Source organism: Ammospiza caudacuta, chromosome 4 (genome assembly GCF_027887145.1).
Source record: "Ammospiza caudacuta isolate bAmmCau1 chromosome 4, bAmmCau1.pri, whole genome shotgun sequence".
In the NCBI taxonomy this organism is placed as follows: domain Eukaryota; kingdom Metazoa; phylum Chordata; class Aves; order Passeriformes; family Passerellidae; genus Ammospiza; species Ammospiza caudacuta.
This window is the reverse complement of record NC_080596.1, coordinates 42,967,424-42,982,780: the sequence shown is the minus strand read 5'-3', so window position 1 is coordinate 42,982,780 and position 15,357 is coordinate 42,967,424.

Below are 15,357 nucleotides of genomic sequence, written 5' to 3'. Positions count from 1 at the left end.
GACAAATGGTATCAACTCTTGACTTGTGAGTACATTCTAGGTGGAGATAATTGGCTACAGCACAAAGTTAGCTTCCTAGGAAAACACTTGGCAGAAGAATTAGAATGTCTCCTCAGCAAGTTCACTGATGATATGAAGCTGCGAGTTTAGTTAAGTGAGGGGTTTTTTGTGTTAGTAAGCAAAACTGGAGAAAGATCCAAAAATGTATGAATTTGTTCAGAGATGCTGACTGTAGTACACAAATGATGTGTTTAAAATTTCTTTCCTAAATGTTTCTTCTATAGATTAGTATTGGAGTAGAATTGACTTAGACCCTACTTATATTCAGAAATTAATGTTTGGGAAAAAATTGAAGAGAAAAAAGTTACTTTATAAGTTTGTACTGAAAGCTATAACTCCTTAAAGGTTCTTACTCCCTTCCCAGATACATACTCTTGTTGCTTTTAGATACTCAAATCTGTCAGCATAGATGCCTGCATAATCTAATTTGCAGTCATAGTTTAACTTCATTTGAAGAAACAATATGACAGCAATGTGCAACAGCCTCAGGGTGGGGACAGCAGATCTTACTGAAGCTGGATATTCATGGGATGAGTACAGACAACCTTCCTGGCAATTTATGAACACTGCTCATAACTTCTCAGCATCTTGAGACACAGTTCAGGCCAGTAGTTTGCCTTGTTTTGTTGATGGATATTGGCTCATCCCAAATTAAATAAAAGTTACTTCACTTGTCTAGAGGAGAAAAGAAAACATTTAGAGCTTGCAGTACTTTATTCAGATGGTAAAGTCTTTAAGCTCTTTAAGATAAAGTGTCCAGTAATGCCTCTAGGCTATCTATATGCTAAAACAGATGAAAGGAGAAAATTGGTATCTGGAGAGAGGCGGAAAAATTCTTTGTAGCCTTCTTGCCTATATTGCATTTATATGTGCACTGCTCTGAGGTGTATTCACTGATGCTGTATGTTTTACTTTAAAGATTAATACCTCAAAGAAAAGGAAAAGAAGTTAGGAGAATATGATCCTGATGAAGAATTTACCATATTTTTTTAGATGTTAAATGTTATACTTTAATGCCATATTGAAAAATATTAGGATAATATTCATTCAAAAGCATAGGTAGTATTAGTGAAGCACAGACAGAAGACTCTTCAACTAATTAAAGTTGAAAAGTGGTATGTTTATTACAGTGCTGGACACCAGCAGAATTATTTCCAAAAGCATGTGCAAAAAAGTCAAACTCCTGCTCTCTATTTATCCAAAAAGGTTTTATATATTCAAATGGTTTCCAGGACAGTTTCTATGATGCCTATTACATAAACATTAGCTCTCGCCTGGTATTATAATTATTTTTATATCCCTTAAAGCTGTGCAATTGTTCTCTTTTGGTGGCTTCTGGGGGAGGAAGTAAGATGTCTTCTTCATGGTAAACTCTTCACCTGTGTCTAGTTGGCAGGGCTGCTTCACTTGCAGGTCACAGTCCAAACCCCCTCTCATTCTTAGAAGTCAGTGGTATTTATGGCTCCTGCACTCTACAATATTTCATATATCACCTGTCATTCCCAACCTGGTTTCAGTTATCCCCACCTGATATCAACTGATTTCCCTGTTAAGCTCTAATCACAGCATATGATCTTTGCTAACTACATTTCTAACTTAACCCCTTGACTCAATAGAAGTGGTCAGGGTGACACGGCTTTGGTCAGTTGGGTGCCATGGTGAGCATATTTGTATGTGAATCACTTTCTCTCTGTAAGCTTTTGCTTAACCCCTTGACTCAATAGAAGTGGTCAGGGTGACACGGCTTTGGTCAGTTGGGTGCCATGGTGAGCATATTTGTATGTGAATCACTTTCTCTCTGTAAGCTTTTGCTTTTAATATTGTTGCTTTTATTTTGTGTTTTTTTTTTTTCTTATCTCATTGCTGTTTCCAGTAAATTGTTATCTCAATCCATGCATGATCTTTGCCTTTTGTGCCTCCAGTTCTCCTCTCCAGCCCTCTGCAAAGTGGGAGGGGAGGGCAAGGGGACGAGAGGGAGTAGCAGTGGTTTGGAGCGTCTCAGTGGGAGTACTAGATTGGACGATACTATTCTTAAACCACGAAAGAGGACCATAGCAAAAATGTTGCTGTCTCCTAGCAGATGCAGTGAGGTTTTACTTGTTTTTGTGACACAAATAGTATGATTCTTAGTACCTTACTATAAGCCTTTATCAGCTGCATGTGTCTATGCAGCACTCCATTTTAATTAGTCTGAAGATTCAAGGCTTAGAAGGAATAGCAGGGGTCTCTAATTATCTTCACAAACTAGTGATCTGCCCAGAAAATGAGGAATGAATAAGCATTAAGCAGTCAGAGGCCAGTACTTAATCACAGAGAGAAGCAGGAAGAGTGAAAGATAAAGAAATGCAATTTTTACTGATTTGGCAGGGTCCTGAAAATTACTAAAAACAATCCTTCTTAAGTAAAACACACTAATTCTAGATATAGAGATTTATGATTTACTCTTATCAGTAATGTTTGACTAGATATTTTAGAATATTTATTTTTCTCCTTATATCTGTGCCATACTTCTGATCCTTTTATTTTACCTGTGTCTGTTTAGGCATCAGTAGCATTTCTTGAAAGGCTCTTATGAGAATGTTTTCCAAGCATTGTTTGTAATTTTTCAGTCCAAGTTCCAAGGAAATAAAGACCATTCTTTCCTTCCTTAAAAAAAAAAAAAAAAAAAAAAAAAGATGACATTGGGATTTAAATCATTGCTATTCACAAACTGGCCCCGACAAAAAAGGCTGAGGATTATCTCTTTAGCAACTTTTGAATCAAAGCTGCATTATTGATATGAAGCTAAAAAGGCTTTGCAATTCTTTATATAATTAAAAGCAACTGTTATTATGGAAATTTTTCAGAACAGCTGTTGTATTGGAAGAAAGGTTACACTCTTCTCTATCAGTAATCCCTTTAAATCTCTGACATGATTCATTGCTCCTCAGACAATGCCAGTGAATTAAACAAAACTGGATGCCTTCCATACATATATTTATTACTTGCAACCCTATCAGCAAGAAAGAATGGAAAACAGAACTCAAATTGGCGAATGCAAGTAATGTGAATGCCCTATTTTATGAACTTTATTTCTATTTTTGTCCTCCAAAATACTCATTTTACCCAAAAGTGATGTCCAGCTTCCTGCCTGTCCCAAAGAGCTTACAGTTACTAGTTTATTCTTGAGCCTTAGTCAAGGGTAACAACCTAGAAGGAAAGGATAGATCTTGCTGAGTTTGGTAAAGGCTAGAAACAGTTTTGATGTAGGATAAAAGCTTTAGCTCTTTATGAATTTCTGCCTGTCCTTGTGGAGATTCAAAAAAGATTTTTCTTCCTGCCTGGAAGGAGGCAGCATATCATTACTGCAGCTGAGGTTTTCATTTCATTCCTGGCTTTCAAGCCGGGAAAGCAGGGAAGGGCCAGCCAAGATGTTTTTTTTTTCCTCTAGGGGTTAGAAGGAAGCAAAAAAGGAAAACAAATGTGGGTCTCAAGAAGGAGAATTGGTAAATGGCATGCTGAGTTTCAGAGTGAATAGATGTAGTATATTTTCTAGACGTGAGGAAAGTCAGAAACAAAGAAGCCTGGACTTGTACAGAAGCGAGAGGATGCCTCTTTTTCAAAGTCCTGCTCCTGGGATGGAATAACCCCATGCAACAAGTGCTGGCTGGCATAGATGGGGCTTTGTGTGCCGGTGAAGCGGCACGGCAGGACAGAGCTGCCTGCAGCTGGGGGAGCGCAGGCCGGCAGCATGACCGTACAGGACAGCAGCACCCGCAGCGCTCCGGGAGCCACGAGTGCTGCTGTGTCGGGTCACGGGGAACCATGGGTTCTGCTCGGTTACATCATGGGGAACCATGGGTTCTGCTCGGTTACATCATGGTGAGTGATGGGTTCTGCTAGGTTACATCACGGGGAGCCATGGGTTCTGCTCGGTTACATCACGGGGAGCCATGGGTTCTGCTCGGTTACATCATGGGGAACCATGGGTTCTGCTCGGTTACATCATGGTGAGTGATGGGTTCTGCTCGGATACATCACGGGGAGCGATGGGTTCTGCTTGGTTACATCATGGTGAGTGATGGGTTCTGCTTGGCTACATCACGGGGAGCCATGGGTTCTGCTCGGTTACATCACGGGGAGCCATGGGTTCTGCTAGGTTACATCACGGGGAGCCATGGGTTCTGCTCGGTTACATCACGGGGAGCCATGGGTTCTGCTAGGTTACATCACGGGGAGCCATGGGTTCTGCTCGGTTACATCACGGGGAGCCATGGGTTCTGCTCGGTTACATCATGGGGAACCATGGGTTCTGCTCGGTTACATCATGGTGAGTGATGGGTTCTGCTCGGTTACATCATGGTGAGTGATGGGTTCTGCTCGGTTACATCACGGGGAGCGATGGGTTCTGCTTGGTTACATCACGGGGAGCCATGGGTTCTGCTAGGTTACATCATGGGAAACCATGGGTTCTTCTAGGTTACATCACGGGGAGTGATGGGTTCTGCTTGGTTACATCATGGTGAGTGATGGGTTCTGCTCGGTTACATCACGGGGAACCATGGGTTCTGCTAGGTTACATCACAGGCAACCATGGGTTCTGCTCGGTTACATCATGGGGAGCCATGGGTTCTGCTTGATTATATCACAGGAAGCCACACCAGGGCTCCAGTGCATAGCTTTGGATTTCTCAGCACAGGAAGACTTTGACAAACTAAAGCCAATCCAGCCAAGCTCCACCAATATGTTTGGGAGCTGGCTGGCAAGAAGCTGAGAGAGCAGTGTTTGCTTAGCACAAGAGAGCAACAAGGCTTTCTGCACTTCTCTGATCTCTGTCTTCACCTTAAGAGGATTAAGGAAAAGTAAAGTTGTTAAGGATGCAGAGGCTTTTCTCAGAGGCTCACAGCAAAAGCACAAGAGGCAATGCAACATATTCAGGAACAGAAATATTTTTCTATATAAAGAAAAAAGATAAATTAGTGAAAAGAGGTTAAGAACAGGAGTGGATTGTCCAGAGTGTGTGCGAAATCTGCATATCAAGAGAGTATTCTTGGGGTAAAACCCAATGGAAGGTGATGTCACTTTGAATATTGCCTTGCTTTGAGTGGGACTAGCTGGGCAGAGGTTTCCTCCAATCTGCTTGTTTCCTGTGGGTCTAAGATCTACATTCTTCATCAGCTGGATTGCTCTTGCTGTGGTTTTGAATTCTGTGTGATTCTCTTGTTACTCAAACAAATTGCAAGTCGTACTGTGCACATGCTGCCAACTCAGACTTTATTTATTTTTTCCCCTCCTGATAATGAAATACTGTATCTAAGAGCTGTTGGCAGAGGACTGCCAAAAGCAATTGCTGATTAAGCTGCTACAGCAGTAAGACATGGGCTTCTGTGCAAAAAATTTTCTGATGCTTCGTGAAGTGGGGAGAAGGTTGCTTTGGCAACAAGGTTATTTGGCTGAGTATAACCTGACAGAACTTGAGGAGGAAGAGGTTTGACAGGACTACCAGAAAGTTCAAAAAGGACAAAACCTTTCTTTAGGATGCACTTTTTCAGTGTAAGGGTTGGCAACATTGCAATACTATGAATGATTTATTCCTTTTGCTTTCTGGTCCTTTGAACTCTCTCAGTATTTCAGCCTTTGGCTTCAGTTCCCTCATGCAGATTTATGGTGATAGTGGTGAGATTTTTATTTAGTGTGGCCCATCACAGATAAGAGGGTCATTGATGAGTGGTTGTGGACTGTACCTGTTCTATTGCCCATTTTTAAGTCAGATCTAATGAAGAATTAAAAAAGAGGCTGTATAAATCAGTAAATTAAAGTGCCATCACTGTAAAAGATTTTAGAGTTTAGTTACTGGAGTAACTAGGGAAAAAATAATGTTGGCTAATACTAAATAGAATCTGACGAAGAAAACTGAAAAAAACTTCATAAAATGAAATGGAAAGAATTTCATAAAATAAACCGAAGCCTTTTACTGGACTACAGAAACACATTTATAGGATTTATATCCACAAATAACATAAATAATATCTGAATCATGTAATTACACAGTAAGAATACCAGCTGCAGTAATATTGGGTTTAAGCAGAGTGCTGTTTTAAAATGTAGAGCCCCTGGACTCTTTTTGTAATAGTGGGAAACTTCCACTATGCCTTCCACTATAGAGGTTATATAACACTAACTATAGAGATTATTTATACAAATGGAATAAAAGCTGTTGAAACTCACAAGGATCACTAAATGTCTTATTTATTTTTTCGGAGGGGGAAAGACCTTGCTTTAACCATCTGTATGCTGACTTGCCAGCAAGGAAATTGACACCAGAGATTCAACCACTGAAAAGCAGCTGGTGATACCACATAAGTAACAATGTTACATAGATCACTACCTGGGGTGGTAAATTTTTCAGAGAATTCTGCGTTTGTAGAAGTCTCTTCACAAAGTAATTTAAATACAATTCAACTTCAGCTAAATAGAATTTGCTGTCAAAGATTCAAAGAAAGCTGATTTTCAGCCAATATGCTCTGGTTTAGGAGCACTTTCATAAAGTAAGTTGCTTTCTTTAGGAGTTGATGGGTTTGAGTATTTTGCCTTTTTTTTTTTACTTTAACCTGTGAATTTCCATCTCTCTACCTCCACTAATTAGTAAGTCTTCTTTTCAAAAAGTAGAAATGTGCTTCTGTGAAGAGCATTTCCAGTGATCTGGCTGCTGAACTGTCTCTCAGATATCAGGAACCAAAATATTCAGAGCTCTTCTCTAGAACCTTGTCAACACTTTTCATTTTCTGGCTTGCAGCGAGAAGCAAAGAAAGTCACTGAATTTATCCTGTAATTGGTGTAATATGTTCCCTGTGGATAACACATCCAAGCAGGTGGGCAGCATTCTTTTACATCAGCTATATTATCCAAGTAATCTCCAAACAAAGGGTATGATGAATTATGTTGTGAGGAGAAATGTCTGCCAAGGCACCCTGGGATTAGTGTTAGAACTGGTTTTATTTAACATCTTCATTAATGATCTGGAAGATGGAGCAAACAGACCATTAATTGAATTGGCAAATATTGCACAGAAATAATTCTAGGATCCTAGCTAGACTAGAAATAAATACAAACTAAAAACAGACAAGTATTAAGAAGATAAGAGCGATTTATGAAAACATTTTGTCTGCATTTACTTTTGGGTTATTTTGCAGATTGTGATTGCATGTACTTTTTTATGAGCCACATATTGAAACACTGTTTATATTCAATGAAGCAATCAGCAACTTGAGAGAAGTAACAGCTTCGTACCATACAGGGTTTCCTTTTTAACAGGGTGAGAAGGCAAGGTAGTAGAAATGGTGCGGTTTGCTTCTTATTGAGCAAAAGAGTAAAACTACAGTACTCTTCAGAGGCAAAGTCTACCCTATACATTTACTGTCAATATCAGTAAACCTTTTATCAGTATAGTAATTTTTGACCACTTTTAAAGTATTGAAGTGAAAGGAGATTACTAGAATTTGACAGAGCCCTCTACAGGCACCCCAACTTTATACTGGTAATGGTAACTACTTTTTTAGTAGTGATTTGCCAGTGATTTGATCTTTTTTAGATTTTTCAGGTGGATTCATTCACTTCATATTTTTGGGTAGCTTTTAGACAAAATTGCATATGGTCTAACAATGTCACAAAACCTATTTGATTATAAGATTTTCTAGAAACAGTGGTGTGGTTTTTTAATTAAATCTCCTTGAATTCCTTACTGATATAATGTTATATCAGAAGTTTCATGATTTTGATAGGGTTCCTTATGAATCTATCCATCTATCCATATTAATCTATCCAATCTATTAATATCAATCTATCACTCTAGTTTCCTTTTTAAAAATTATTTTTAAAAGAAAAATGAAACTCATTATTTGTTTTATGCCAATTTTCTACAAGGTCTTGTCAAGTACACAAAAGAATAGCTCTAATCACCAGCTCTAAAATTCAGGTACATACAAACAAGATAGAATAAAAATCTGCTTGATTTTTCAGAAGCTGTGAATGTACTTCCTGTGTAATGATCTGTGTGGAATGTGTACAGGTGAGACCTGTTCCCTCTCCCTGTCAATGAGACAGAGATGTCTAGACCACAGTAATGTGGGCTGTATGCATTTCCCTTGGAAAAGTCCCTTGTTTCTGTAAATCATGGATGAATCTGCACGGCATGTGTTAAGTTGGAAATAAGCAGCCCAAGCGTAGGACACAGTGCTGCAGTTCTTGTGGCGCTCAGAGCTCTGCTTTAGTGCTACGTGCCAGCGAAGGAAGCAGGCTCCTGATCCAGCAGCGCTCTCAGGAGGAAGCTGGCAATATAGCAGAATCTGAATAAGTCAAAAACTAGAAAAGAATTACTGCAAGTGCATCTGTCAAACCAGGGGATGCAGGAGAAAATGAGGTGATGACAGGTTCGGCAGAAAGAGAAATAGCATAATATGAAGTGAGTTAATGATGCCAGCAATTTTTAGCAGTTGAGAAAGTAAGGGCTGTGCAGGCAAGGTGGCACTCTATGATTTATGTGCAAGAGGTAGGCAAGGTGATATTTTTTGAAGTGTAGGTTTTAAGCTGCTAGGCTAAGTTCAGATGTTCAATTTCATTGTTGCCCTGGATATAATTTTAAAACCAGTTTTGCTGGAATTATTTGGTTATTCAGTGATTTGGTCTCTCTTGTGTTCCAGACTAAATTAGATTACTTACTATAAAGAAATATTTATTGATAATCAAGAGGCTCGGGTTTTTTATGCCACATCTATGCTGAAAAATTTTATTTTAATTGAACATTGCTCCTGACTCACCTATGAAAAAAACTTTAATTGAATTAAAAATACTTATTATAACGATTTTCTTTCTGTTTAAGAAGTCATTTTTCTTGGCCCAAGATGCCTGTTACTTTCATCCCACTCATAAAAAACGATAGCATGGGCTGTATAGCAAAAATAAGTCGTGCCATTTGAGGTACCTGAGTTATTATTCATACTAACAGGATGAATATTAAAGGAAATGAAAAGCAGTAGAACACTTAAAAATTGAGCTGGTTTATTTTCCTTATGAAAATCAGTGAAAACTGAAGAGGTATAAAATTTGACAAAAAGCTAAAACATTTCTAATAATATGATAAATCAAGGGACCTCTCACATTTCCTTGACAATAATTTCTTTTCAGTGTCTTTTAGCTATAGCTTATTTCAAAGTATTTTGCATGTAAAAATTAGTGCACTTCACTGTCCAGTGGTGTCATACGTGCAATGTATGTTTTGTGAGCTGAGCAGGTTATTTTAGAAATGAAGTATATATGTTATAGATATTAAAAATATTATTAGTGGGACTTAGGGTTGAAGATTTCCATAAATTAAAGAAGATGAAACAAATAGAACTGGGTGTTGTATTCAGTGTTCATTTGACCCTCCATATTTCCAGACTTGTTTAGTATCTCAAACTAATTTTCTTGCTAATTGCAGTCAGAGTATAAGCTGCTAAAGTTTTTTCTTTAGGTGATGACTACCTACACTAGAAAGGGTTTGATATTTCTACTTGATAGGTTTCTGAACAATGTCTAATGATGAAACTTCCAGCTAAAGAAAAAGGCTATTCAGATGTAATATTATTCAGTGCATTTTATGTTAGGGAGATTTAAAAATAATTAACAATAGCTGTCAAAAGAAGCTCTTTGAACTAAGTTGGCAGTAAATAAAAATAAATAATCCCAGAGGACAGCAGTTGAAATTTTAAAGTATGGATGTGGCCATGTCAGCTTGTAGTACAGTAGTCACTAGTCACTGTGAGGATAGTGGGTTTTAAAATAGCAAAGGAAAGCTGTGTATTCATCAGTGTATGACTGATGTGCTGACAGGATCCTAATTATGCCATGAACAAAGCAATGCTGTAATACAACTTCACCATAAGGGACTTAAGGCCATAATATATTTTATCAGCTGCTGTGTAGGAGGAAAAACCTATTGCAATAGTTCGTTTTTATTTTTTTTTTTAAATGGGACTGATGAAGAGGTGTTGATCATTGAATCAAGTAATGAATTTTCAAGATCATGGTAATCAGTGAAGGATAAGTATCTGTTTGATGTGGGAAACATCTGTTAAAGGATTTCTCCTGAGTCTCATAAGTAGCTGGCAAGTCTCATTGCTTTAGCAATGTTTTCATTATAGTTCTGTCTATAAAATGGCATAATATGTTTTGTACTACTGGTGTCTTCTCAGTGTAAACTAGTAACAGAAGTTTTTAATTCCAACTTTTTGTTAAAAGTTGTTACAATGTATTGCATAAAACAATATAGTGCTTTTCATCTGCATAGTCCTATATTGAAAATTTCAATTTCTGTGCTAATAGAAATCACTGAGTATGAAAATAACCTATGTGTAATTTATGAGTGACACATCTAGCTTTGTTTAGACCTTTTTCTTTCAAAATGAAGAAGTAACTTTGTCCTTAAGTGTGTTAGCCTAAAAGTAGATGTACCATTCGTTACATATACTTCCTTTTCTTGATTTTGTACACAGAAAATACAGGTTTCCTAATGAGCATCTACTGAGAAGCTTATCAACACACCTGCACTAATCTTAGAACAGCAAGCTACAGAAGTAAATAGGCTAGTCTGTTGTCTCGTCTCTCGGCTGTTCCAATGGCCTGGAAAGGCTCGGGATGGCCTTGGGGCAGCCCGCGCTCCAAAGAACGAAAGGAGTCTTCAGGTTTTTTGGTCTTCAGTGTTGTTAATTAATTCTTATCTACAATATTTTCCCCCAGCCCGACAGAGGTCCGCACAGCAAGCCAGCCATGAGCACACTGACTGCCCTCGGGGCGGCCGCTTATCTTTATACTAAAAATTACATATAAGATATTGACCTTTTCCCCCCAATACCTTTCACCCTTATTGACAAGTGCACATTCAGTAAGGACCAATCCTAAAGTGCCACCAGCACCACTGAAGATGGATGACAAGAAGAAGAAGAAGAAGAAGGACAGGACACGCCTTAATTCCTCCATTTTGTCCCCATAGAACCCCCCTGTACCGAAACTCCAAAACTTGTGTTTCACACTATAATTAATCTATTTCTTCACCATCTATCCCCATGTGATCCTCTCATCCTCATGATGTAACAGCTGTTACATCCTGTGCAGGATCAAAGTTCAACTACGAAACACTTCTGGCAACATTCCAGGACCTCTGAGTCCCCCAAGGGTTGTCTCAGTGACTCTGCACATCAGGACTGCTGTGCTGAGTTCCCACAGTCTGTCACAGGAATTGGTATGCCAAACCCTAATTATCTATTATTTTAAAGGAACTGATGGTGGCCAACATCAAATACTCCAGCAAAGTTGAAACAAATTGCACAGGAGTGGCATCCATTAAAAAAATGGAAAGAAAGATTTTTCAGTTAAGCTGAGCTTGAAACTAACTTTTCACATTGCCTGATATCTCTTTGTCAGTGTTAAGAGTACTCATGCTTTAGAACTTCAACAAACTGATAATTTCTTTTTCTTTTTTTATTTGGGGTGACTTTGACATGATTATACCCTTAGGACGTTTTAAAATAATCTACAGTTTTCAACACAAATCTCATGGAAAAAGGAGATTATTTACAGCCCAGGCTGTAAAACATAGCCTCCCAACTGGCAGTGCTTGGGCTGCAGCAATCTGCTGTACGAGGGCTGGGCACACACCTATGTACACATTTAATCTTCTTTAAAAGGGACAATGCATTTTCACCAAACTAAAGGAAAAGGTTCATGTGGAAAAAATTATTTAGCTAGTGTACAAAAATATTTAGCTGTTCTACTTCTTAAATTCAATTTAAGCAATGTTTGAAGAAAATACTTCTTTGATATTTAGAAGAGTTGTGTATTCCAGATCATGCATCACAACATTAATTTTGCCTGTCAAAAACAACACTTTATCTTATTCATTCACTATTTACAAATCTTCACCAGACTACTATACACAGTAGAGCTGACTGGAAAAAATCCAAGATGTACGCATTTTTCTTGGAAAATGAATAGGGTTGGAGGGGCGGAGAGATCTTAACTAAGAGATGCACAATAAAAGTTCAAGCCTTCAGAAGCTGAGTTGCGGTGCACGATCTGTTTTGCATAACAGCTGTAATAACAGTGATGTTTGAATAAGGGGATTTAGTATTGTTTCACTTTCATTTCCATGCTTTTTTTGCTTTGTCAAAAATCTGATATGACTAGCAATTCTCTAATTGCTTTACACCTATGAAAATATACTTTACTATTCTTTCTAGTGTAACAACATTCATTAAATTACATGCCTTTTCTGTCTCCTGCTATCATTATTATCTTGTGGTGGGGAGTTCAACACGTTAACTATGTGCTTCATAAAAATATTCTCTTTTAACTTCAAGCCTGTTTTCTTGAATAAATCCTGACTTTTAAATTATAAAAGAAGATAAAGATGTGTTCCCATTTACTTCTTAAGATTCTGCTTAGATTCACTGCTTTTTAGAAGTCATTAGCAGTAGAAAAGAATTTAATCTAGAATGGAAAGATTTCAGAAAAGTGAATTTAAAATACAAGCTTGTGTAGACATTCTTGTTTTCCCTACAGCTTATTCTACTTTAGGAGCACAAATCAAACTCCAATTTACCTGGTAGTTCCTCATCTCCACTGGTCACCATCTTCCATTTCTCAGCTTTTTTTTTTTTTTTAATGTATTAGACTTAAGCAAATCAATGCATACTATATGGGGTATTGGAGTATCATCATCTTTATTTGCATGTTGTATTACCTCTAGCAGTCTGTTTCTTTCAAATTACTTTAATCTGATTTTTGCTTTTCTCAAAAACAAGCCGAAATTGAGCATACCCAGCATCTTAATACAAGAAATAGTTATCAGTGCTTGTCTTACTTTGTTAACAGCTGTACTAAAATCAGTATTCCTAAGGTAGTGAAAAGTACATTGACATCCAACATACAAGGTTTTTTTGCTCCTGCAAGTAAATTACAAGTGCAAGATCACTGATACATGCCACAGACCTGGCAAATACAAGTAGTTGTCTGTGTGTAGTCATACCTTACAGGTAGGAAGATTACTTAGCTAAGCACTCCACTTTTTGTGTGGTGCCAGATGTACAACTGGAAAAGGATTTGTGTTAACATGGGAACACTAACTGTACCATTAAAGACATATCAACTGCTGTGAAATATCTGAAGAATTTCTTCCAAATCTGAGTTTAAAAACTCTGATAGAGGAAGGGAATGATGAGGATGTAGAAATTATCCATGTTATAAAAAATGACAAAAACTTCAAAAAAAAGAAAAAAAAAAGGAGGCAGACAGATGGTGGCAGGTGTCATCTTTGGATCCAGGTTACTTTTATAGTCATCTGACTCATGAATTTCTCTCATTTATTACTACCAAAGAGAGGATGAAACAGCTTAGCTTCAAGGCAATACCTAAGCCCTTTACATCTAACTCCAAGCACCTGGCTCACTTCAGAAAGAAAAGCTACTCATCTGTCAGTCTCCAGCTTGAAACTGGCAGTTCCCATGCACTGTTTGCCAAGTACAATTACATCAGTTGGCACAAGACATTAGACTCCCTAGTAAACCATCACTAAGTTCCCTAGTTTCAAGAATTATTATTTTGTATTCTGTTAGATGCTGAGTTTTCTGATAGGTTGTTATCAGAAAGATTGATAACAAAGGATATAATAATGAGGTTGCAGTCTTCTAGAATCCATCAAACCCACAGCAAATGATCTTCCTTAAGACAATTATTACTTGTTCAGTCTGAATTTAAATGACGCCATATATTCATCAGTGGATTCCCAGGTCCACATAGAGATAGAGATGCATTGAGATAGTGCTAGAATGGGAAAGCTTTTCTAGTCAGACAAGTTATAAAAACAATAAAGAACAAATGTTTTACTGAATGTCATTTTACTATACATTGGAACAAACCAGAAGTATGGCAGTTACCACATCTCCATATATACACCATGTTTCAGGTGAGGTGTAGAAGTTAACAGCTGGGAAGCACCTATCTGCAGTTGAGCTCTAACAGAATATTCACAAATTATTAGCTTTTCTGAAACTACAGAACATAACCTGTTTAAAAAAAAGCTTCCATTTGTTGTCCACAGAGTACTTAATACAGCATAGCTAGGCTTTTAAAATTAGCTCAGAAAATGAAAAAAGGGGATCAAATAAATTGTTTGCAATAAATAGCTCCCAAACATACCTCCTTTGATTTTGTTAGGCATACACTAGGGAAGAACTTGGTCTGCTCTTTCTCTGGCTAATACTAACCTCCAGTTGCTGATGCCATTATTAAGTTAATTGTTTGGATCATCAATCTGTGTCAACAAAGCTTTCAGAGTGCTTGATGAGATATCAAGCATCAAGCTGCGATGCATTAAAAAATGATGAATTTACATCCAGGTAAAACAATGCCCTTCAGCTATAATAATGCATCACTACTTTGTTTACAAATGGGTATTCATCATGAGACATGGCAAGCACAGACACTTTTGAAGGGGAAAGGCATTAGCACAGTAAATGATCTTTGCAACTAAAGCTGAATACATAGCAAAGTGAAAAAGGAGGGCATGTCAAATTATCTTTTCAGAAAGGAATTATGAATGCAAATTCACACTAGTGTTGCCTGACTCACATTAAATATTAACAAAAGATACAATTCAGTATTAAGATGTCCTTTATCAGAAGAGATGAATCAACACAATAGACTTCTTCCAAAAGTTTCAGTATTGAACAGAATTTCTCAGTACACACTTTTAGATCCTAGAGTAAATTGTTATTCTTTTGCTCAGCTACTTCCTCTAACAGGCAGCAGGTGCCAGTGGTCTACCTCCCACCATTCTGGCAGCCAAGGAAGATTCAACTATGTTGGCTGTCCCTCTTCATGCTGCTTTTGCCATTGGTTGCAAAGATTGATATTATTTTGCTAGGCCTGTCAGTCCAAATAACTGTGTGATCACATCACAAGTAAATTTAGTGTAATTAATCTCACAGAGGCAGTGAAGATACTCCTGCATGGGCTCAGGAACCCAGAAAACATGCAAAGAATTGCTAATTGCCTCTGATTTACAGCAAATGAGTAATGCTGGGCAGATTGTAGTTATCAAAAGTATGACTGCCTGTCCTATAATCATAACCAGATCATTATACATATATTTCAAATCTAACTTATTGCTATTAAAGCTCTGGAATCATTAGTAATGTCTAGAGGACTACCTTCCATGTCATAAATTCTGAATTATTATGACACATTTCTAATTGTCCAGAAACCCTACTGCAGTGGTATTTT